Consider the following 23,338-nt stretch of genomic DNA (forward strand, 5'->3'; position numbering starts at 1 on the left):
CACTCTGGAGCTTGATGGTAGTTGTGGGTTAAGTTACTAGTCTTGCAGCCTTGGTTGGAACAAACACTCTACAACCCCAGAAAGATTGGGTAGAGACCAATCTAGTGATGGTTAGTGCTGTCCAACGATGAGGTGGAATCACTGGTTGAGGGTTGAGGTGGTTTGGCCTTTGGAAGCCCTGGATGGTTTTGATTGATGTGTTTTATGAGAACCCACGTTCATGATTGGAATATGGCACTGGGGTGAATAACTGAAAGAAATATTTGGTTCAACCTAGTCTATTGTTGGGTGGTTTGTGGAAGTCCCAAACCTGTTTGGCCTTTTCATCATTAATATGAGGTTATTTCTCCTTATTATTTCATGAGTATTATACTGGTTTATATGTGGATTATATGGTTATTGTTTCCTTGGTACTTATTTTGTTATTATGTTGGTTATGAACATGTATTATCATAGTGGTTATGTATGGCTCTCATCATGTTTTTACTTGTAAATGAATGAACAATGTATCTATGGCCTAATAGATGAAATTGTAGCTAATGTGTTGAGGCAACAATGCTTCTTAGCAATTTTTAGGTAGGCATGGTACCCCTATGCTTAGTTCTAATGTTAAGAGCTATAGCTTTCATGTTTATGACATGTTTGATGAAATGCATGTCATGGCTAGCAGGGGTCTAGTCTAGTCCTTGTCAGTGATTTTGAAAATGTATCATTGTTATGTTGTGTAAATTCATCTCTGAAGGTGTCATTGAGTTCTTTGCAGTGACCTAGGCTCTGTGCCTGAAAAAGTGGCACGAATCCAAGAGTCACAAGCATAACAGTAGGGAAAAAGGTCTTCGAACACTCCTTTGCCCTTGTTGTAGGAGCATCTTGAGCAACATAGACACACCCTTTTCCATATCAAGGAAGCATCTAGGGGTTTGATGCATTAAAAATTTAGTTGATCTCAGGGGCTGGTTACCTGAGTGGTTGGGATGGCTCATGGGGTTTTTGTTGCTTATTTGGAAGGTCTATGTGATGTGTTCCACCAGTTCAAACTCTAAACATTCTTTATAAATATAGGTAGACTACTCATAAATCAATGCACTTTAGCCTTTTCCTCCCAAATATAAGGTACGTATCTTAGCAATGATGTAAATTTAGTCACAAATTCATCCATTGATAACTGTCCCATACGAAGGCCATGAAACCCCTTCAACTTAACATCCTAAAATCACTCAGTCAAGTACCTTTCCTTTAATTTTTTTGAAAATATCCCTAGGTCACTCCCTGCTCATCAATTACATGTACACATTTAACTTCTTCCCACCACAATGTGGATTTCCCCTATAGAAGATAAATTACTAGTCTTTCCTTCATGTTATCATCATACTCGTAAATTTAGAAATATTTGTTCATATTAATTAACCATGCTTCAATTACTTCCTCCATTTCTCCGTCATAGGTTGGAGGTTTAATTTTCTTAAAATCCCCTTTTAACTCTATCTTTTGTTTCTTATTTTTCTTGGTATCACACATTGTTAGATTATTCCTCATTTTCCCCCTTTTCCTTTTCCAATCTCTGAGTGTGACTTCCCTCCAGTGCATTTTCACCTCCCTGCCTTAGCTTCTCATCCCTATCTTCATTACCAGAACTGGGTATTGAATTCGTATGATTTTGGCAATTAGAGAGGCTCTTCCATATCCATTCTTGGTCTTTCACTAGCCTCTCGTTGTCTTCCCTCAAACTAGTCATCTCAACCCTTAACTGTTGAACAATTTCCAACAACATAGAAGTGGGTTCTTGATGTCCTCCTTCTAATTGAATCCATACTTTTGGGTTAGGTATAGGGCCAAACCCCACAGGTGGCCTTAATGGTTGGGTACTTCCTGCTCCTCTTCTCATCGATCTTCCTTTTCTTTGTGAAAAGACCCCGAGTTCGCTACTTGGTTGCCCAAAAGAAGCCATAGTGTTGCAACCTGGCTTTGATACCACTTTTAACATCCTAGACATAATCTATACAAAAAAAAGATCAACTACTTCTTGGAAAACGTGTCTATGATGCCAAGTACATAGTACTATAATTTTTTTTTTGTGTTTTGGCCCATTCAACCACAACACAAAGCCTAACCATGATTCAACAAACCACAATTCAAATCATCGACAAGTCAAATACACCCAACACATGCACCAACATATGTCTCTTACACACACACACACATATATATATATATATATATATATATATAGCTTAACCCAAAGGTTAGACTTTACCATGCCACCCCTATTTGAACATAATTTAATATAAGTTATTAATAATAGTCAAAGTGAATTTTAATTTCAGCATATTAGCCAAACTTAGCTATCAATTGATTTTTCCTATCATTTCAAATGTTTATCTGAGCATGGAATTAATCTAGAAGAGGTTTCTCAAAGGTTTACCTATAGCTGAACCTAGGGCGGGGTTGTCACTAAAAACATACAGCGATAGATGGATGTTTTACCACCATTGGTTCCCAAGATTCTGATTCGACAGTCCTCATTTCGCAAGGAGGTGTTAGGGTAACCGAGTGCTACCCACTTTGTCGAACTGCCTAGTAATTTTCTCCTTCGTTTCTCCAGGGCAAGCTCTGCAACCCTAAGGAGATTACTTCCCTTTTCTCAGATTCTCTTGAAAGACTACAACGATTATGCCCAGGTTCACTTTTTCCTTGCCATGGTACAGGTCAATAAGGGTTTTTTTCCATTTTTTACTCATTGTACCCAACTTGAAACTGACTTGCTTTGCTTTATTGACAGAGTCACAAACTTTATGAAGGTGGGAATATAGTGACCTAAGCCATTCATCAGCGAGCTTGTATGGTTTTTCAAAGGCCAATATCCTAGTGCTCGACCTAAGATTTGCATTGCACTTTTTTTTGTTCCCTTATTAACAATTCATATTTTCCTGAAGATAACTATTCAATAATATCTTGGTTGTAAGGGTGGGTTCTCAATGGCTCATGTCGTCTCCATAATTTCAATGAATCAACTCCCTCACATCCATATCATGTTTTTAAGATTTCCTCTTCACCCTCGATTGAATAAGATATCTTCTTCACTGTTGATGGAATAATTTATTAGGTATTCTTTTATAGAAGTTCCCTTTCTTTTTAAAAAGAAGACCACGATTTACTTATGCCCTCAGTTAAGGTTACTTTTTGGTAAACAATAGAGACTATGATACTTGGTTGTGCATTCGTAATAAACACCACTTAACAAATTTATTTTTTCATGTGCTAGCTCGAAAACTCACATATAATTAACACCACAGATTAAATGCTAAAGTACATGTGTTATATATATATATATTCTTGATTATAGTTGGGGCTTGGTATTTACCCTCGTCCTAACACAAATCTTATACCCATATTTTTATTTTGTATAAACAATAGTTTCCATTATATATTAGTGACCTCCTCTTGTGCTATACAACATTATACTTTCATTTAATGAGAAGTGGTATTGTTATTACTTCAACCTTTATATGATAGGGAAACTTAACTTATATGGAATATATGTGCAACCTACTTGGTATGCTTGTTTAAATTCGATTACCTCCTTGGTGGAACTATTCCATTGTTCGTTGTTCTAGGTATATGGTCCTTATTGGAGCGTGATTCATAAGCTTATACTATGTCTCTATCTTCATCACAACCAAGGCCTATCAATGGCACTCCAAGTGTAAGGTTTATGGAATGTCAAGCTCAGGTATTGTTGTCCACGTACCTCGACCCATGTGATTTGCTGTACATCATCACATGTCCTTCACTAGAACCAAATCACTATGGTCTTCGATGGTCAGGATGCCTCCATTCTCAACGATGGTGTAGAACCATTGTTGGAAAACCCTAACTAATCAATGCACTCTCCTCCCCCTCATCTGGTTTTCTACTCTGCCGCAAGTGCCGAATTTCTCTACAGTTGTGGAAGGTGTCTTCCGAATCTACCACCACCTTGCACCTTCTACTCTCGCTAGCTAGCCGTGTGTGACAATGCAGAATAGAGTTCAGGTACCTTAATATATGTTCCGTAACACAAAGACTATCCATTTGTTTTATTTGTCCATGGAGGCTCTATAAATCCAGTTCCTCCTACATATTTTCGTTTTGTATCCAGAATGAGGAAGACTGTATGGAGTACAGCTGATATACCACTTAATAGAGCCACGCTCACATCAAGTATTATTTTCTTCTATTTCTTCTAAAATCTAGCTCTTCATTTGTTGGAAACCTCGTTTATCTAATTCGTTCTGGGTTACATCTTTCAAAGGGGTTGGTATTATTGTTACTGCCACCAAGGCCCTATATCCGTAACTCTATGGCATCCTGAAACTACGATGACCTCTCCAATGTGAATGTGATTCATAAAAGGGAAAAGGTTCCTACTGTTCTTCTTTTCGACAGTTTTATATTCTCATTAAATTTTGTGGTTAACTAATGAGCTTCTGGGTTTTTCTCTGGTTGGTTTCTCAACTATAGGTTTCTAGTTGTAGGAGTGTGGAACACCCAACCCACATAAACTCCACAGGTAATTCACTTGCTCTACTCGAGTGCATGATGTTTTTATTTATCTTTTAGAATTCGGTTTGAATCCAAGTTCACACCCTGAAAGGTTTTATTTTCACTGCCTCTTGGTCTCAATACAGGTATTACCACGACACTTTTATGGATCATACTCGATTTCAACTCTGTTAAATATCGACATACACTAGTAAGAACCTCCCCCCTTCGAGGTGGGTAATCTGTGCATTCCTCTCAAGAGGTTTATTCTTCACTTGTGTGATTGGTGGTGTTAAATATTGTGGTTCTATTCCACGCTATGGACTGGTTTGAGTCCAGAAATTCTAGCATTCCAAGGTTTAACCAGATTTCCCTTAACTAGAGTTTACTATAGTGGGGCAGAGGAGTCGTTCTCCTCCTTGTTTTTCTTAATTATGGCTTATAGCCATGTGATAGCAGTAATGTGCAATATTTATGTGTCATATGGAGAAGGTTATTATCATCCAGACATTTCACATATATCATACATTTCTAAGTCTAACATTTGTTTTAAACATTAGCTCATGAAAATTATCCATCTGTCCAGCTAGCAGACTATAAGAAACACCAGTATAAGGCTTTTCTTATCAAATTAGTTCATGCAGCCGGGATAATGTAGAATATAGGTTTCACATTATTTCTAATAGCTATAATATAGATTTATACTATATGGAACATATACAAAGAATATACTAACAATGCATCCACCAATCAATTCTTACACAAAATTAAATTATTGTTGTATTTTCAAATGCAGCCAAAATCTAGTTAGATAGAAAAGAAAACGTAAATCTATTTCAGTGATTCAAAATTTTAGAAGTACTAAGACAAATATTCTGAAGTAGAAGTGAACAACACCTCTAACCAAGAAATCTGGCTGGAAAATAAGAAATCTGGCTGGCAAATACGCTGGGGAAAATACTTATCCACCCAACCGTGAACCAACCTCTGGTTCCCCAAGCCGAGATGTGCTTGCATGGAACCAATAGGCCTTGTGATTCCATATTAATGTATTTTCTACATTAATTCACAACAGATATTTCCTTGCCAGCGTCCCGCCTTTTAGGGTTCTGCCAACCCATCAACGTAGGCTTTTCTTACCTTTTCCTTTAAATCCTGCTTTTTTCTCTCACAGAGATTTTCTCGATATTTTCTTCAACTTATTAATTTAAGGAACTTTATCATAATCTGATCCACCATATGGGTTTCTATATTTGGAAAGAATCTCTTACTCAAGTGTTTCTTTCCCACAACATTCCAACTTTATTTATAAAATTTATTTACTACATCATTATTTTTACATCTTTATTTATAAAATTTATTTACTACATCATTATTTTTACATCTAGTGCATCATGGATTTCTAATCAGCCTACTAAAATAGGTCAATGTAAAACATAGATGTTTTCATAACAAAAAAATTGGTATTACATATTTGATGGGGAGATTTCTTCACTCCCTTCAACCCTATTCATTTCTTGTAATTAAATGAGCTAGCTCGACTATGAGGTCCTGAGAAAATACACTTGTTCTTATATGGTTGTGAATTTCGTCTATTTCCGTTACTATTATGATTATTAATTAAGTCAAGTACCACGGGCCAAATTTGTAATGTAAGGTTTTGTTTGGTTTTGGTTTAGAAATTGTTTCCACGGAATACATTTGATATACATATATATTCATTTTATACTTTGTACAACTTAATTCTTATATGTGCCCTAGTCTTCGCGTTATGTTGACTTTTAACCATATATAATAAGTTCTGTGCAAAGGGAAAAAACCTTATGTCTATAGAGCTACTTCTCTACCTATGTGGTGCTAGTTACCTCCCCATTGTTGAATTCAGACTATTCCTCGATAATTCCTCAAGTTATCCTCATGGGGTTTAACTAGAGTTCGCATGTTGTTGGTTAATGCTACCTACTAGGGCTATTTGTTGTTGAAATTCGATTTTATACTTTATAAAAATAATTTGAGAATGTTTCCTTAATTGCCATAAGGTTACTAACTGCAAAACCCGCTTATTAAGAAATCACCAGTTGAAAACAATATTATTCTTCTAGGTGAATTATTAGTGAAGGAATATGTTGTTTTCATAGTACTTTATAGAGCAAATTAACAAATTGTCAGTTACAAAATGGTTTTCCTTTTAATAAGTCCTCAGTTTTTAACCAATTGACACAACGATGGTTTCTTCTCTAAAATAATTAAGAAAAGAAAATATTCTTGTTGTTCTTTAGTAAATAAAAATACAGTCACAATTCCAAATTGTATTCCTCTGTACTTAAGGAAAGGAAAAAAATTATTATCACCAGTAGTAAAAGAGTAGTAACAACGGATGAATTGTTTATATAAACTTATCTGTCGACTAAATCAACCACGAACAAAACTGGAAAGGATTCCACCTCCCAACCGATGAGTTTGGCGATTACATTCAGACCCTCCCCACACATATTCCATTCTATTCCATTCTAGAGTAATTCTAAACACAAATTACTTTATTGGACCTCGGGATCCTTAATTCAATCTAGAAATCTAAAGTAGTGATTCCACTGGTTGACAAACAGGTCAAGAATACCTCTTAACAGTTCTTCTGCTCTCCTAGACAACGTCTCGTCTCGTCTCTGGTTTTTTCTTTGTCTTATCTCACATACTTCCTCCCTTGTCCTCTTGTAGCTCTCTTTCCCATATTGAGATAGTTGTATCTGCCAGGGATGAGTAAGTAATTATGTTAACTACCTAAAGTGAAGATTACCTCTTTAGGATCTTTTTCCACAACTTCCATGAATTATCCTCTATATATATATAAACTGCTATGCCCAACTTAGTTTAGGCTCCAAAATTACTAGGCCTTGCGTAATAAAACTAAAATATGTGAATAATATGTGAAAGTTATTTACACAACCAAGGTTGTTACAAATATAATATACTAGCAATTGTCCCAAAAGGTACAAAGAGAGGCCGATATGATTATTAAATTGGAATTGTTGAATTTTTCTAGAAGAGTTAATTGGTTTGTGGAAAACCTTGTTTTCTTGGACTGGATCATTGTGCAATCACTTTTCTTTAGATGTTTTGTTTATATCTATGTTACAAGGAACACATTGAATGTCTTATTTCATTTTAGAGTAAGTTAATTACCCAAAATCAAGAAGTTAAGTTAATTACCCAAAATGAAGAAACCTCTATAGATGGCCAAGCATATATAAAGAATATATCTCATTCATATGCTTTACCAAATCCATCTTTTCTTTTCTCTGAGTAAAAGTTCAAAAGCATGAACACATGCCATTTCATATGCACAATAAACCCAACTTCTGAAATTTCAATGCTTGGATGCATCCCATTCATATGCTACAGTAAACCCATACTTTTTTAAAATTTCAATCCATAAACACATCCATTCATGAGCCATAACAGAACCACAAAAAACAAAGCCCAGCCCTGCAATGCCAGAGCATTATCCCCATTCAAAAGCAAAGAAGTAGCAAATATTGTTCCACCATGTTGACTGCGCAAACCAATCATTGCCATCTAAAAAATCAAGAAAATAAAGACAATGACCAGTTAAGAAGATGATAGTGACCCTTTTTATGGCCTTCTTTAGCCGCCTTTCGCCTGGGAGGCTTCATGCTGGCACATATAAAGAAGAATGTCGACTTCAAAAGTTGCAACGTTGTCCTGCAGCAGAACAAAATTGGATAACCTAGTTCCGGAAATAGGATCTGCCTAAGATTTCCCCAATGGCAATCTGATCAGCGTTTTTGCATAACAGGGCCAGGTACTTTATGCACGGTGGCATTTCTCTGGAATTTCCCATACACTGGTCCTCCATTTCACAGGACACACCAACTTGCATTGTTGTCCATTCAGGCTGGTGAAATTTTGGATATACCACAGCAGTATCAGAAGTAAATGCCATATCTGATGGTTGAAGCATCTAGAAAAACAACCAACAAAAGCTCACAGATCAAGCTCTATCCCAGTTATTCTCTTAAAGACAAATATAGAGATCCAAATTGTACAACAGGTTTATAACAACATGTTAATTGAACTTACATCTTTGGTAAGAAATCCTTCCATGTTAAAGTCCAATCTGGGATTAACAACTTCAAGCTTCATAGATAGAAACTGTGGGAAATTATTGCAACTGAGTTATGATCATAATACAGCAAATAATCTATAAGATTAATCTTTTGAGGAATGTTTAAAGATCTTACCTCAACTTGGCATTGAAGTGATTGTACATTGTTAATTATCTCATCAAAGCATCACTGCTTTACCAGTTATCTACATACAAAATAACCCGTTCTTTAGTTCAACATGTCAAACACAAAACCAGTGGAATTCTGCCAAGTAGAAGACATGACCTGAAAGATAAAAAAAGCTCCGGCTTAGAGTCTACACTACCTTATTACATCCAGGAACAAGATCTTGCAAAAGCTTCATATGTTCGCTGATATTTTCTCTTCGCACCTATCATTCAGAGGAAAAACTTATAGCTCCTCTATTTTTCAGGTTCTCATCAACATATTGTGTGACTCTGACAAAGTTTACAGAGGCATACTCATCCCCCAAAAACTGATATGCTTTATCTTTTTTGCATCAGCCAATAACTAATGTTCTTTTCCCTTTCTCTGTAAGAACATGACTCTTAAGCAGTAAAATTAGAACAATGTTGTTTTACCATTTTGTAATCATCTATCCTTGTTTGATATTTGAAAGGATTTCGATCCCTTTAACTATAGTTAGGAGCTGAGTTTTGAAACAGCCATTCAACCCTGGACTCAGCTAATTCTGTGCTCAAGGACTTGAATTGTATCTATGTTTTGAAAAAATATAAATACAATTCTTCCTCATGATGAAATATGAAGGGAATTTACCCTCTCTGCAAGACTATGGCTATCAGTAGCTTGGCCTCTCCTTGCTCTCACATGGATGTAGTCTTTGGGTGGCTCTGAAGGCTTGGCACTTTGTGCAGATTGTTTTGAATTCACTTCAGGCTTCCCACTGTGGATTCCTTGTTCTGCATCAGACTTTGAATCATCCTTTTCCTTTTTAGCATCTGCACTTTTGGGACGTTTGCTTTTGGATACATTCTGTAGGAGGAAAACAACAGATCTGTTAAGAGTGTTCTGCCATGAAAGCAGGCTAAAATACCTACAAAACTGCATGTCATACAAACCCATTTCACTTAATTTGACTCGAAAAAAATGAGTTAATAAGGAAGTTGGGTTACTTTGACAGAAATTATCACCTTTGCTGTTATGTTATTTACGAATGTACTTATGCGCGCAGGTGCAAAAACAGAGTAATTAGTCCCACTTGAATATAATATTTAGGGTTACAGATATAGAATTAGGGAAGCTAAATGAAATTGGGCTCAAGATAAATAAAATGTCATCAAATACTAGGATTCGCAGGGAAAGGCTAATTGGCTTTAGCATTCAGCGAATTCTCTGTATTTCATCTTACAAACAAAAGGTCTTGTAAACCAATTTGGTATGTGGTTTAGCCGTGATTTTAGAAACAGATTATTATTATTAATTATTACAAACTTCTAACTAAAAAGCCAAAAAAAATTGGGTTCAAGATGAGAACATGACATCAGATACCAATGCATGCAGAGGCATGCTAATTAGATTTAATCTCCACCTCGCACCCTCCTCCTGTCAGTAGAAGCTATCTAATTGGCTTTACCATGCAACCAACACCACCACTCCCCTACTCTTTACTTTCTTGGATCCTTTTCAGGAACTTGGTTCAAAGAGTGCCAGAGTCATTGGAACTACTTTGAGCAGAACTGTAAATTGACAGACAATGATAATTGAAAATTTCATAAGCAGCTTGGAAGGACCTCCCAAGCCATGGTAGGCAATCTCAAAATCAAAATCAGAAGTTATATTCTACAACAGAGGCAGGTCAAACGAGACAATTCAAAAGGCGAATTTCTTGGGTCTTCTCGGAGGGAAAAAAACATATAAAGAAGCTGATAAATTCCAAGTCCTAGACATGAGCCTTAAAGGAAAAATAGAACACACCTCAGTATTCTTTTCACCAGGAGAAGCAATTATCAATGCTTCAGACCTTGCTTTATCAGTTGGTTGGATTCTCCTTTTCCTTCCGCATGTACTCTGGTCAGAACTCGAGGACTCTTCACCGGAGGCATTGCATTTTTTTTCAATTTGAGGGTGTTGCGCCCTGGCTGAACTGAAGAAGTTACGCTGAGAATGCTCAGATACCAACTTTACATCTTGCAGATGGATTCCTCTGTTGACATCGTCTAGTCCATGGACTGAAAATGGCAAGAGATCATCAAAGCTATAATAGGAGTTTGGTGACCTTAATGAGCCCTCTGTTGCTGGTGGCAGAGATGGATGGCTGTTCATGTCCAAAGCACAGCTTGCAATGCCAGAATGCCAACTAGCGGACTGGTAATTCTGGTAATTCAGAGAAGCCAAGGAAGAAGAATAGCAACAACAACTAGCAAACCAATGAAATTATTAACCCTGGAGGCCAAGAGTGACATAAAAGAATGGGGAAAGCAGTAAAAATATTGAAGAGTGACATAAAAAATCAGAAAAAGCAGTAAAAATATCTTGCCATGTCATGGAAGTGAAAAGAAGGCAACTCAACTAATATTTGGAAAAAGCAGTCACACTTCAAATCAACGGTTGAAAGTGTCTCACCTGATCCAACGGAACACGATAGAATTGTTGACGATTGTTGATGGATAGGAAGACCTATCGGCCTAAATATTATATTATAAAATCATATTCCAAAATAAATATTTATGGATATAACCTGTTTAGATATCTATCAAGCATTGATAGAGATCAAATCTCTCAATGCAAATTTCTATTTTTGAGTGTAGAAATTTAGAGATTAGATCCCTCTAGAAGTTTGATAGATCTAGAGTTAAGATAGAAGATCCATGTTAACTTCCATATTAACTCTATTTATATTATAATATAATGTTATTATATTATAATATATTATAAATCAAATTCTAAATTAAACATCTATCTATATAATTAAAAAGTACTACCTACTTAAATATAATTATTAAAGTACAATGAATTTTTATAATATATTTTATATTTTAATATTACTATTCTTTCTTAAATCCATCTTAACTCTATTTATATTATCATATAATATTATTATATTATAATATATTACAAATCAAATTCTAAATTAAACATCTATCTACATAATTAAAAAGTACAACCTACTTAAATATAATTATTAAATTATAATGAATTATTATAATATTTTATATATTTTTACTGTAATATTACTATTCTTTCTTAAATATAACTCTCATATATTTATATAATATGATTTATAATATTATATGATAAATCATATTTCAAAATAAACACATATCTATATAATTAAAAATACTATACCTAGATATAATTAAATTATAATTAATTATTATAATATTTTTATTTTAATATTATGATTTTTTTAAAATACAACTCTCATTTATCTCTACATCAATGAAAATATAATTCTATTTATATAATATAATATCATAAATCATATTTCAAAATAAACATTTATGTATATGGCCTACTTAGATATCTTTCTAGTATTGATAGAGATTAAAGCTCTCAAGATGTGAATTCCTTTTTTTGAGTGTATAACTTTAGAGATTAGATCCCTATTAGCTTCCATATTAACTATCAATCTATCAAGGGCTGAGATGGATCAAATATCTTAACTTACAAACTTATATTTTGATAGCAAAACTTGAAAGATTAAATCCCTCTACGTGCTTGATAGATTTGGAGTTGTATTTAGGTTGGTTTTTGGTTAGTACATATGAGATAGATATTTTCATATTACATTATATTTAAAATAATAAAATAATACTACAACAACAAATTAAAAACATTAGTAATAAATAATAAAAAAATTGATTTACAATAGAAATAAAATACTTCTATTTTGACATTAATTTAACATCGAATTTATAAAGAGATAAATGTAATTGAAATTAAAGAAAAAAAATACTTTTTAACATTAAAGAGATGTGTAATTCTTTCACTATTTGTCATGGAGTTGAGAGATGTGTAAAATAATACAATTCATACTACATGAGCTGTAATTTATTCTATATTTGATTAACATGTAATAGTTAAGCTTTTATTTTATTAATAACAAGAAAATATTTTATTATTACCCATAAATAAATTATTTCAATGTCCATATTAAATAACATAGTTTTATGTCAAGTTTATATAAAAAAAAATAAGGTATTTAAATTTAAAAAATTCCTATATTTATATTGTAAGGTATATGCCTACTATTGATATTGTAACACTCAAAAACATCACAAAAAAAATAAAAAATTACTACCTTAAATTTTACTTCCACAAGGCTTTTGTTTCCACCTTAGGCAACATTAATCATCAATATCAAACCTTATAGGAATTGACTACTAGAAACATCATAAGAATTAAATGGGTTGCATATTATAAGTGGTTAGAAGCCTCCAATACTACCTTTGAATGTCGAATTAAGTCTTGTTTAATGATACGAATTATATTGTTTGATATATAATCTCCCATGAACTCTTTTTGACTCACCTAATCACTGCCAGTATAACATTAAAGTATGGGTTGATCCATAGCACTGAGGCATCTCAAACATTCCTATCAGGAGGTGTACTATCTTACATCTCAAATGACATGTAGTGATTTCTCCAACATGGATTGGCCACTACCTGATCGAATGACATATATCACTGGAGGTTGGTTAGGGTAACCAACTGACTTTAGTTCTGGTGCTCATTCTCCCACTCTATTGCACCTTCAACAACTCTCAGGTTTGTGTTGCACTTCACAAGTTCAAGGGTAATGAAGGTTCCATTACATGTACCCCCCTTTACTCACTTATTTTTTTGAGATACTCCTTTTTCAACATGATAAGGGTTACGTTTAGGCTCACCCACATTTTAAGTTTTTACAAGGTTAGATTATACAACGTTCCCTATTTCTAGAGTCACCTATGATCTCTCTCTTTTAACAGAGAAGTAATACCTCATCTTAGTTTTCCTGATAATAAGGTCCACTACCCCATCTCAGGTTTTCCAAGAATGACGCTTGAATGTCGACTTCCCCACAGGTACAAGCCTTTCCCATTGCTTTTTATTATTATTTAAAGTTTGTCATATTATAGGTATTGTTTTTATCATTTGTGTAAGAGTATATAATAATTGTATTCCCCTTGTTCTAGGGAATTGTATATGAGTTTATGTTAATACCATGCACCATTTTGTTTTTCTATCAGAAGAAATTTACAGCTACACCCCGGAATAAAACCCCTCGTTGCCAATTTTTGTGTTCTAGGTTTCAACTTTCTCTTGCCTTTGGTTCCAATGTCGTTTCTACTGTATTTTATTTGTTATTTTGAGCAAGTTAGGTTATTAGCATACCCATGTAGCTATTAATTTTTCATAGGGCCGCATGTCATTTTCTTTGATGATTGCATTTCTTCATTAATACATTAAGTTCACCCCATATCATCATTACATTATCTAAATCTACACCATTATTCATTAGCATATGCAATTATATAGAAAGAACAACATCATCATAATCAATGCAACGAAACATAAAAGAACAATAGAAGAAAATAATGCACACATATAGAGACACCAAGATTAGTCCGAGACCAAGGTAAAAACGAATATGGGGAATACCCTTGCAAATATTCTTATTCTTGGATTGTTGTTAAATGATTTAGAAAAAGAGATTACAATGATCCATATCTCTATCTATGCAAAAAAAAAAATTATGATATCCATGAAACAGATCTAATCATGCTTATAATCACAACCCTAATTCTGAGGACTATAGTGTGTTTTCACTAACTATAGTCAACTGTCAGATACTACTGAATAATGTTGTCACTGATTAGAATCTTTAGAATAAAGAAATCTCATGAATGAGACCCAGATGCAGGGAGGAGGATCTTTGCGAGCATCTATAGCGGTTTTGGACACTCTCTACATAACTAGATGACTACGTCTAGAATAGATGTAGATGCTCCTAAGTGAACTAGATGAGGGATTATGGGGTAAATCATACCTAGATCTACCTCAAGCCCTGGATTATGTCATAAGGATTATGTGTGAGAATCTATGGCAGCCCAGATACTTTCAAGGCCACTCTGTGCGAGTGTTTGAGGACTAATACAAGCCGATCAATCTCAGAAACCCTAGACGCTCCCATAACAGAATGTGCCAATGTCCAAGGCTCCGTGGACTCTGTCAAGACCACTTTGAGCCAATGTCCTGGGACTAAAATACCCATTTATGTGCTAGTGTCTAGGAATAAGAAAACCCTTGAATAGTGCGAGCTCCACCCCTGTGATTTTAGACCCTTGCACAAAATTTCCTCCAACAGACTTTTGCAAACCAAGACAATAAGAGAAGAGAAGATAGCTTGATCAATGTGGAAATGAGCTTGAGGTATCTTCGATTTATAGGCTTTCATGAGGGTCCACTTGGGGTTGAAGGTGACTTGTCCAATTTAACATGTGCTTCGAGTCGACCTAACGAAATATACCTGACTGAATAATAAATTCAAAAAACAACTTTTGCTTATCCAAATAAGGTGATATCTAGGTCCATTTTGGTCATCTCGAAAAGAGGAATCTAGCGAAATCATCATTTTAGTCATCTGATCTATCAAAGGTGGAATTTGACTGTAGTTGCAAAAATTACACTCCCTCTCAACAAGGGAGAATTCCACCTGCCAATATTTGTCCATCGATCAATATGTCATTCTTATGACTTCAAGTGTCATCATGTATCATCCTTGATCACCTATGTCATGTACTAATAATACCATGACCACTTCAAGTATCTCATCATCACAAATCAAAAACGTACATCTTGATTTATCCCTTGGTTATTCATGCTTATCTCTTGATTGTTCTTCCTTGAATGTTGAACATTCATGAATCTAGAAGAAGAAGAATTTGTTACTAGAGGTGAGCTTAAACTACCACCCTCTATCCATTAGGCTACTACCTAGAATCTCTGCCAGTGAGCTACTACCCATAATATCATCATTAATTCTCATCAGAGAGCATATCATCAAGGAGCACATCTCAACTTGGAACCACATCGGGGAACACATATCGACCCAGAATCTCATGTGGGAGCTATACATCTACAACCCCATATTAATAAATAAGATATCTAAGAACATAGGGGAGCACATATCGACCATAGGACCTCATCTGGGAGCTCAATCTCAAGTTGGAATCAAATAGGGTTATCTCAACGCATCCTATTGCCTAACAATCTTCTCAATGATGACTCTAAATAGTCATATGGTAGAACACCTGCATCATAATCGAATTGGGTTGTACAACCCAAGTACACTCTCAACCCGTTCACCTAATGAGGAGTGGTATTCCCAACAAGCCCAACTTTTGGGTATGATGCCAACTAGGGTATACACTGTGAAGAGAAACCAAGGGAGTAGCATTCTCTGACCCTATGAAGATAGGGGAGAAATATATTCAACCCTATGGGTAAAAGATAGGGGTCATATCATACTTTCTAAATTTCCCTCAACCTCAAGAGCCCTTAATCTCAATTCCTTACCCTGGGAGTTTATATAGGGAGGAAGAGTTAGCTTAGTGTCCTCGATTAATGCTGCTCTCATCATATCAAATCTGGCATCAACTTCTCTCAATAACAATTGTTTCCTATTCATATAAGACATCAAGTAAAATATCATGTAAAAACATAAATAATCATATAAATAAAAAAGGGATACCATAATCATCCTCCCTCTCAAGGAGGTGTGTTACAGGTAAAGTCACCCTACGGTCTTGGCTTGAGAACCCCAACAAAGCAGAGGGCTTACAACATAAAGAGGCATGTAAACAGGTAGTCCTAATACTTAAAATACTAAAGTAGGAAGAAGAGGTATTACCCAGAGGTCCTACATTTAAAGTCGTTCCTGCAGGGTCCAAACCCTCTGCTTCTTCCAATGCTTTAAAACCTTCAACTCATTCAAGCAAAGCATATACAACAATAATAATAGAAATCATATTCATGATATAGGTGTTAGGTCATATAAGAATATAAGAAAGTAAGCATTAACGTAAGATTCATAAGCAAATCATAACATAGATTAATGCATTAGGACCTTAAATATCAAGAATAAAACAGTACCTCTTTATCGATGTAAACTAAAGAAAGTACGAACGAACTACAACCAGAGTCGTCCGTGAGCTCCAAGTGAAAGCATCCTCTAAATTCATCTAGCCTAGGCCTCAACAATCCTTCTCCATATATATACACAAGGATGTCATAAAGGGATGAAGGACATCTCAAGAAGGAAACAGAGGTTTCCTATGACTTGGGAGTTTAGAAGGCACAAGAATTTCTTCAGAATTGACCAGGGATTTAATCAACTATAATATAAATATCTAATACTTTCCTCCTCTTTAGGCCTTCCCATGGAGATCTATTTCTACTTCTCCAAATTAGTTTTTTAGTTGGGAAATAGTTGGGCCACGGGCTATAGTAGGTGAGTAACAGGTAAAAACCATAAACTCCGCTTGGATTAAAGGAGATTATATATATTTTTAATGTTTTAACACATATACATGGGTTGGGTATAGACTGGCCCACATGTACACGATTTTTATACAACAAAAACCATCCTTTGGGATTTAAAACATTGTTTTTTAGAATTTGGACCAAGTCTGGAAGGGAAGGGTTGCCCTAGGCCATAACACAGAGAATGAAATCTACCAAGGGTGCTAGATGGTGCTATAACAGATGCCCTCTAATATATGAGGTCTGAAGGGGTACATGATGGCCACAATCTATTAAGTGTATAGAAGGAATCATGCCAAGGCCTAAGAGGAGTTCACCAGAATTCAACCCGCGAAGTCAGTGGAAGGGATCAGAAGGAAAGTTGTTGTCTGTGGCGGGCATACCCATGCTCATAGATAATAAAGAATGTCTACATATTAAGATAAAAGAGTGGATCCAATATGTATATAAGTATAAAAGGACTAAAAATACATAGTGGATCATCTGATCATATCCATAGAAGTACATGTCTCAATATCACATATAAAGAATTGATCAATGATGCTGAAGTAGAAAGCTGATCACTGAAGTCATAAAGCTAATCCAAAAATTACCAAGTCAAATAGTGGAACAAATGGCACTACACAAAACTCAGGTGCCAACATATAGGATGTACTGTAACGAACAACAACATATAAGGTGGGTGGTATCACCGAAAGAAACTAGAGGCACTATAAAGTGAACCAAAAAATTCTAATGCAAACCTGAGGTCTTCACCAACAGCCGTGGTACATTTATGGACTATGGGAATTAATGATCTGAATTCGACCATGTGAGAAATCATTTTATTACTAGTCATTGATGTATACCATTAAAAAACGTGAGACTACTCACGGATAATGATGATGAGAGCCAAGGTACCTAGTACAATCGAACACTTAGAAGAATCTATCAATCTAGAGACAATGATGTTTTTTCACTGTCGATAGCAAAGGAGTTTGCCACTAATGACTACAAACCTAAGGTACTGCCAAATGGACTCTAGACCATGTTCCAAGAGAAATGAGTTGAAGTCGATGGGAAAATATCTACTAAAAGGAAGGCATTAAGGCATCCTTCATCAATGTAGTGCGAGTGTAACCTGTAGGAAAATAATGTGGAATAATCAAACAAAGAAAGATGTAGTAACCCAACCGAAGCTCGTTTACAGTGTACACAAGATGTAGCTAGCATATGATAGAAACCATCTAGACCAACCAATAATGAAAGTTGACATATAGGCGAGGAATCCACCAATAGGGTTAAATGGAAACCAAGGTACTACATGAATCCCAATGTGTGATAATGAAAACTGATTTTGAATACAAGGGAAACCACTCAGTCAAAGACCCATGATACTGATCGATGCTGAGCACAAGGTGACCTATCAATAATGAAAATAGGGCCAGGGTGCAAATCTAGGTCTACTCTTAGAGAAATTTGTCGTAGACGATAAGAGAAAGACCTACCAACAAGAAGTAAATGGATACCTTCCCAAACCAGCGCAAGCAAAGGACCAATAGATGATGTGATAGTGAACATGATGCTAACAACCAAGAATGCCAACTGAAAATGAGTTAAGAGACACAGCAAAAGGACTGACTCAGGTTTACTTCCCTTGAACAAAAGCATGACTCAAATGTGACAACATGGGGACATATGATAACTTTGTATAAGTTTTTCATACAAGAGTCACAAACGAACTCTCCATATGATTGGAAGAGATAACCAACCAGAGGAGTACTGACTCAATAACAAGGTTAAGGCTCTCCTAAGTCAAACTAAAGCCCATATTGATGGACGAAAGACTTAATTTTGAGTGCTTTGTTTAAGGGCAACACGACTAACTCTAACTACCATTAATCATGGAAGTCATGTCCCGTTCCTGCTCTTTTTGGAATATGTAATTTTTTTTTCTTTTTCATATTTAGAAAGCTTGAAAAAGAATAAAAGAATTCCTATGGTACAGTGGAAATAACGAGTGTCCAAATACAGATGTTCTAATTCGTGGGAGGGGAACATTCCTATGCTCCATGCAAGGTGATGAAACTAGTCAGTAACACTAAAAGGAATCTTCTTTCGATGGGTAAGAAGGTGTCAAGTTGTAGAGGCTAAGTGACTACAAGGTTGATTTTGCAAAATACATGGTCAAAAGGTGGCTTAAACACGAGTCCAAGTGAATTTAACTTAACGCCAAAAGGTACAAATGGTCAACATGCAATGCAATAGTACAACTTAACACAAAGGAGCCTCTAGGGTATAAAACCAAAAGGAATAGCGAAGAAGTAAGAGAATGAGTCTTCAACTCATAATTCATGGCATGATTAAAGAGGGCTCCCGAGCCTATTCAATATAGTAGCATGCGCAACATATTTTAGCAAGGATCTAACTAAGATACCCATATAAAGGTTGAGTCTACCATCATATCATGATTTTATAAATCAACGAATGAAAATGGTTTAAGAACCAAGACATGATGGGGTCGACCCTATGGCAAAAATATTGCAGTATGGAGGCTAGTATGCAAAATGCAATGGAAAATAATATCCCCTAACTTATATGCCAATTAAATAATGATACCTGCCATGATAGGTCTGTAGTCATGGAATCAAAGCAATATCTCAAAAATCTCCAAAGTATCCTATAAAAATGACCCATCCTAACACTCCAATCCAAAAAGGCTATAAAGCCCATAAAAAAGAAAAATAAACTTTAGAAAAAGCTATTTTCATATGTCGACTTATATAAGGACTTTTTGACTCACAATTCTTCATTTGTGTCTTGAGAAATTGGGTGAAGGAGCTTTGGAGAAAAAGCCAATCAAGCTGAATCCATCAAATTCATCCATTCATTTAACCTCCAATCCTCCAAGTAACCTTCAAACTGATTTTTTGATAAGTTTTCTTACCTTTTAAATGATCTTGTCAAAAATTTGACCGTGAAAATCCCTATACGCAGGTTGGACACATATGAACCGCATATAGAAAATCCCTATACGCGGGTTGGATACATATGAACCGCATATAGAAAATCCCTATACGCGACTGTCTGAATATCGAACCCACGTATGCGCAAATTCAAAATTTGGAACACGGTTTTTAATGATTCAAAACACTTTTTTTTGAAGAATGGTGATTACTTCGTGTGAAAGAGAGCATAGTGTGATTGATAACGAAGTAATGGAAGATCCAAATGCATTAGATGCCTTACGAGGATGTAGATTATTGAAAATTTTCAAAATGCCGAATATGAAGGAAAATACCAGGTTGCTTGAGATGTTAATCCATTAGTGGGATCCAGAAGAAGATGCTTTTTTTATTGACTAGATGCCTTAGAGGATTGAAATAGATGATATCTATTTCATCACAGGTCTTTCCAGGAGAGGAGAGAGAGTCAACTCAACAGGAAGAACAAGAGGTGGCCTTAGCGTGGAAGACTATGTACGCATCTATTGTCTAAGAAACAATGAGAAGATTGGAACCCAAATTCCAATCAAACATGTAACATAGTTACTGATAAAATAGGTACTCGAACCCAAAAAAACATGAAAAAACACTTTGAAATAAAAAAGTGTTGATGTCGGAATAAAGTTTTTATTTATTATTATTATTATTATTATTATTATTATTACTATTATGATTATTATTTTTCAAAGTAAATTTTCAATATTTTTTTAAAATAACAATAAAATACAATAAAAGACATTTTTTTGGGTGCAAAAAAAACTTGAAATTGAAAACTGTTGATGCAGGAATAATATTTGTTTATTTATCTATTTTTTTAGGGTACATTTTTTAGTAATGACGTTAAAAAAAAATATTGTGACTCTAAAAAACTTTAAATTTCCAATGATTTTCAAGCATGACATTAACGATAAAATATCATGTCTTTGAAAACCCCTAAGATTCCAATGATTTTTAAGCATGACATTAAATTTAAAATATCACTTGTTTGAAAAACCTTAAAATTCTAACAATTTTCAAGCATGATGCTATGAAAAAATATTTATAATTCTTTTCAGCCATAACATTAAAGATAAAATATCACGACTTAGAGAAACATTAAAAATCTTGACAATTTTTCAACAATGGAATTAAAACCAAAGATTATGACTACAAAACAATCTTAAATTTTCAAAATATTTTAAGCATGAAATTATGGAAGAATTTATGACTAAAAAAACTTTAAAAATGAACACTTGAATGAAAGAATTACTATACCAAGTGTATTTTTTTTAAATGCTAAATGTATAGTGATTTTGAAATCTTAGCCCAAGACTACTTGATACATTGCGAAAAAATTTAAAAATCAACTATCAAATTGGCACGTAGTGTAGGTGAGCTCAACCCATTGTAATGAAAACTTAAAGAACAACCATGAAATTAACACATTGTAGGGTAGACTCGATTCATTTTAACAAAAAATTTAAAATCAACTATCAAATTGCACAAAATAGGATCGGGTTGCTAGACAAGCATCGACACATACCCTACAAAATAATAATAATAATAATAATATATCAAAACAAAATTTCAAATATTGAAAAAAAATGTAATAAAACATAAAAAAACTTGAAAAAAAATCAAATATAAAAAATATATAGTAATGATATAAAAAAAACTATAAAATGTAAAAACAAATCACCATACCATATAAAATTAAAAAAAAAAGAAAAAGAAAAAAAAGAGTAAAATAAAATAAAAGTGAAATAAAAAATAAAATACAACATTAAAAAAACTAAAAAATTGAAAAAAAAATCCCTAGCGACCCTGAGGCCCAACTTGCCCGGGGTGGCAAGGAGACGATTCTTGTCAAAAAATAAATTAAATTTCATTTAAAAAAAACCATAAAAATGTAAAAAAAAATCAAAATTAACTCGTAAAAATGAAAAATGTAAATAAATAAATAAATAAAACAATAAATAAATAAAAATTACAAAAACTAAACAAAAAAATTAAAAAATATATAATATAAGAAAATATAAATAAAAATTAAAAAAGACCATTTTTTAAGTAAAAAAAAACAAAAATAAAAACATCATTTAAAAAAATGTTAAATAATTATCAAAAAATCAAATAAAATTAAAAAAATGAAATTAAAACTAAAAACAAAAAAAATTGAAAGCAATTAAAAAAATTAAAATATTTATATTTATTTTTAATTATATTTTAAAATTTAAATTAAAAAATAAAAAATAAATTTAAAACTAAAAATAAAAAATATTTAAATTAAAAGAAAATTATAAAACTTAAAATACACAAAAAAAAAAATCAAAACAAAAAAAAAAAAACTTAAATTAAAATAAAAAAATAAAAAAATTAAACAATTAAAACAAATAAAATGAAACAATTGAAACAAATAAAAAATAAAACAATTAAAATAAACAAAAAAAAGCAAAAAAAAAAAAACAGATAAAAAAATAAAATAAAAAAACACAATTAAAAAAAAACAGTTACAAAATACAACACCACCCTCCTCCCGTCTCTCCCCTGTGCCCTCTCGCTCCCTCCGCTCCACTCTTCGCTACCCCACCCGGCCCCCATCCTACTACCTGCCATCATCCTCCTCCCCTCCTCACTCTCGGCTCTACCCCTCCCCCTCGCCCCCTTACCCTCTTCCCTCCCTGCCCGGATCCCCAACTAGCGACCACCACTGGCTGGGGGCTCAGGCGGGGATGTGAAGGGGTAAGGGGGGAGGGGGAGGTCTGAGAGTTGGGAGGGGAGGGGGTCAGGGCGAGGGGTGGTGTGACGACCTGCGGTTATGCGATGACTGGGCGCGTGCATCCAACGTCACAAAATAAACTAAGGCAGTGAGCAACCATCGTTTATAGCTAGCCAAGGGCGCACATGAGCGGTGTGCAGGCCGACTCATTGTAGGGGCGTCGGTTAACATAAGCGATGGCGATTTTGGAGGTCGGCTGAATGGAGTTTTCCCACGGTAGAAAGGGTATAAACACATGCGGTTGGACGCTCATTTGACATCAACGAACATCGCATTCACTAATCACTCTTGAGGAGATGCGAAGTCGCACTTAGCGCAGATTGGAAGTGTGTTGGGGATGCGCCTGCCGAGTCGGGCAAGGCAACACGGACTTTGTGCAGCGTGGTTGTAGTGTGGGTGGAGGGCATAGTGAGGCGCCCACCCGCCGGTTGTTGGCACGAAACT

The 23,338-nt window shown here is 34.6% G+C and overlaps 1 pseudogene; it reads right to left on the reverse strand.

The window, feature by feature from the left end:
- Positions 1-8,266: 8,266 nt before the first annotated feature.
- On the reverse strand, positions 8,267-22,716 carry LOC149228862 (uncharacterized; annotated as a pseudogene).
- Between the last annotated feature and the right edge of the window lie 622 nt (positions 22,717-23,338).

The sequence above is a fragment of the Pinus tabuliformis genome, chromosome J (assembly GCF_031772625.1).
Source record: "Pinus tabuliformis cultivar Carrire ecotype Pingquan chromosome J, CPIR1, whole genome shotgun sequence".
In the NCBI taxonomy this organism is placed as follows: domain Eukaryota; kingdom Viridiplantae; phylum Streptophyta; class Pinopsida; order Pinales; family Pinaceae; genus Pinus; species Pinus tabuliformis.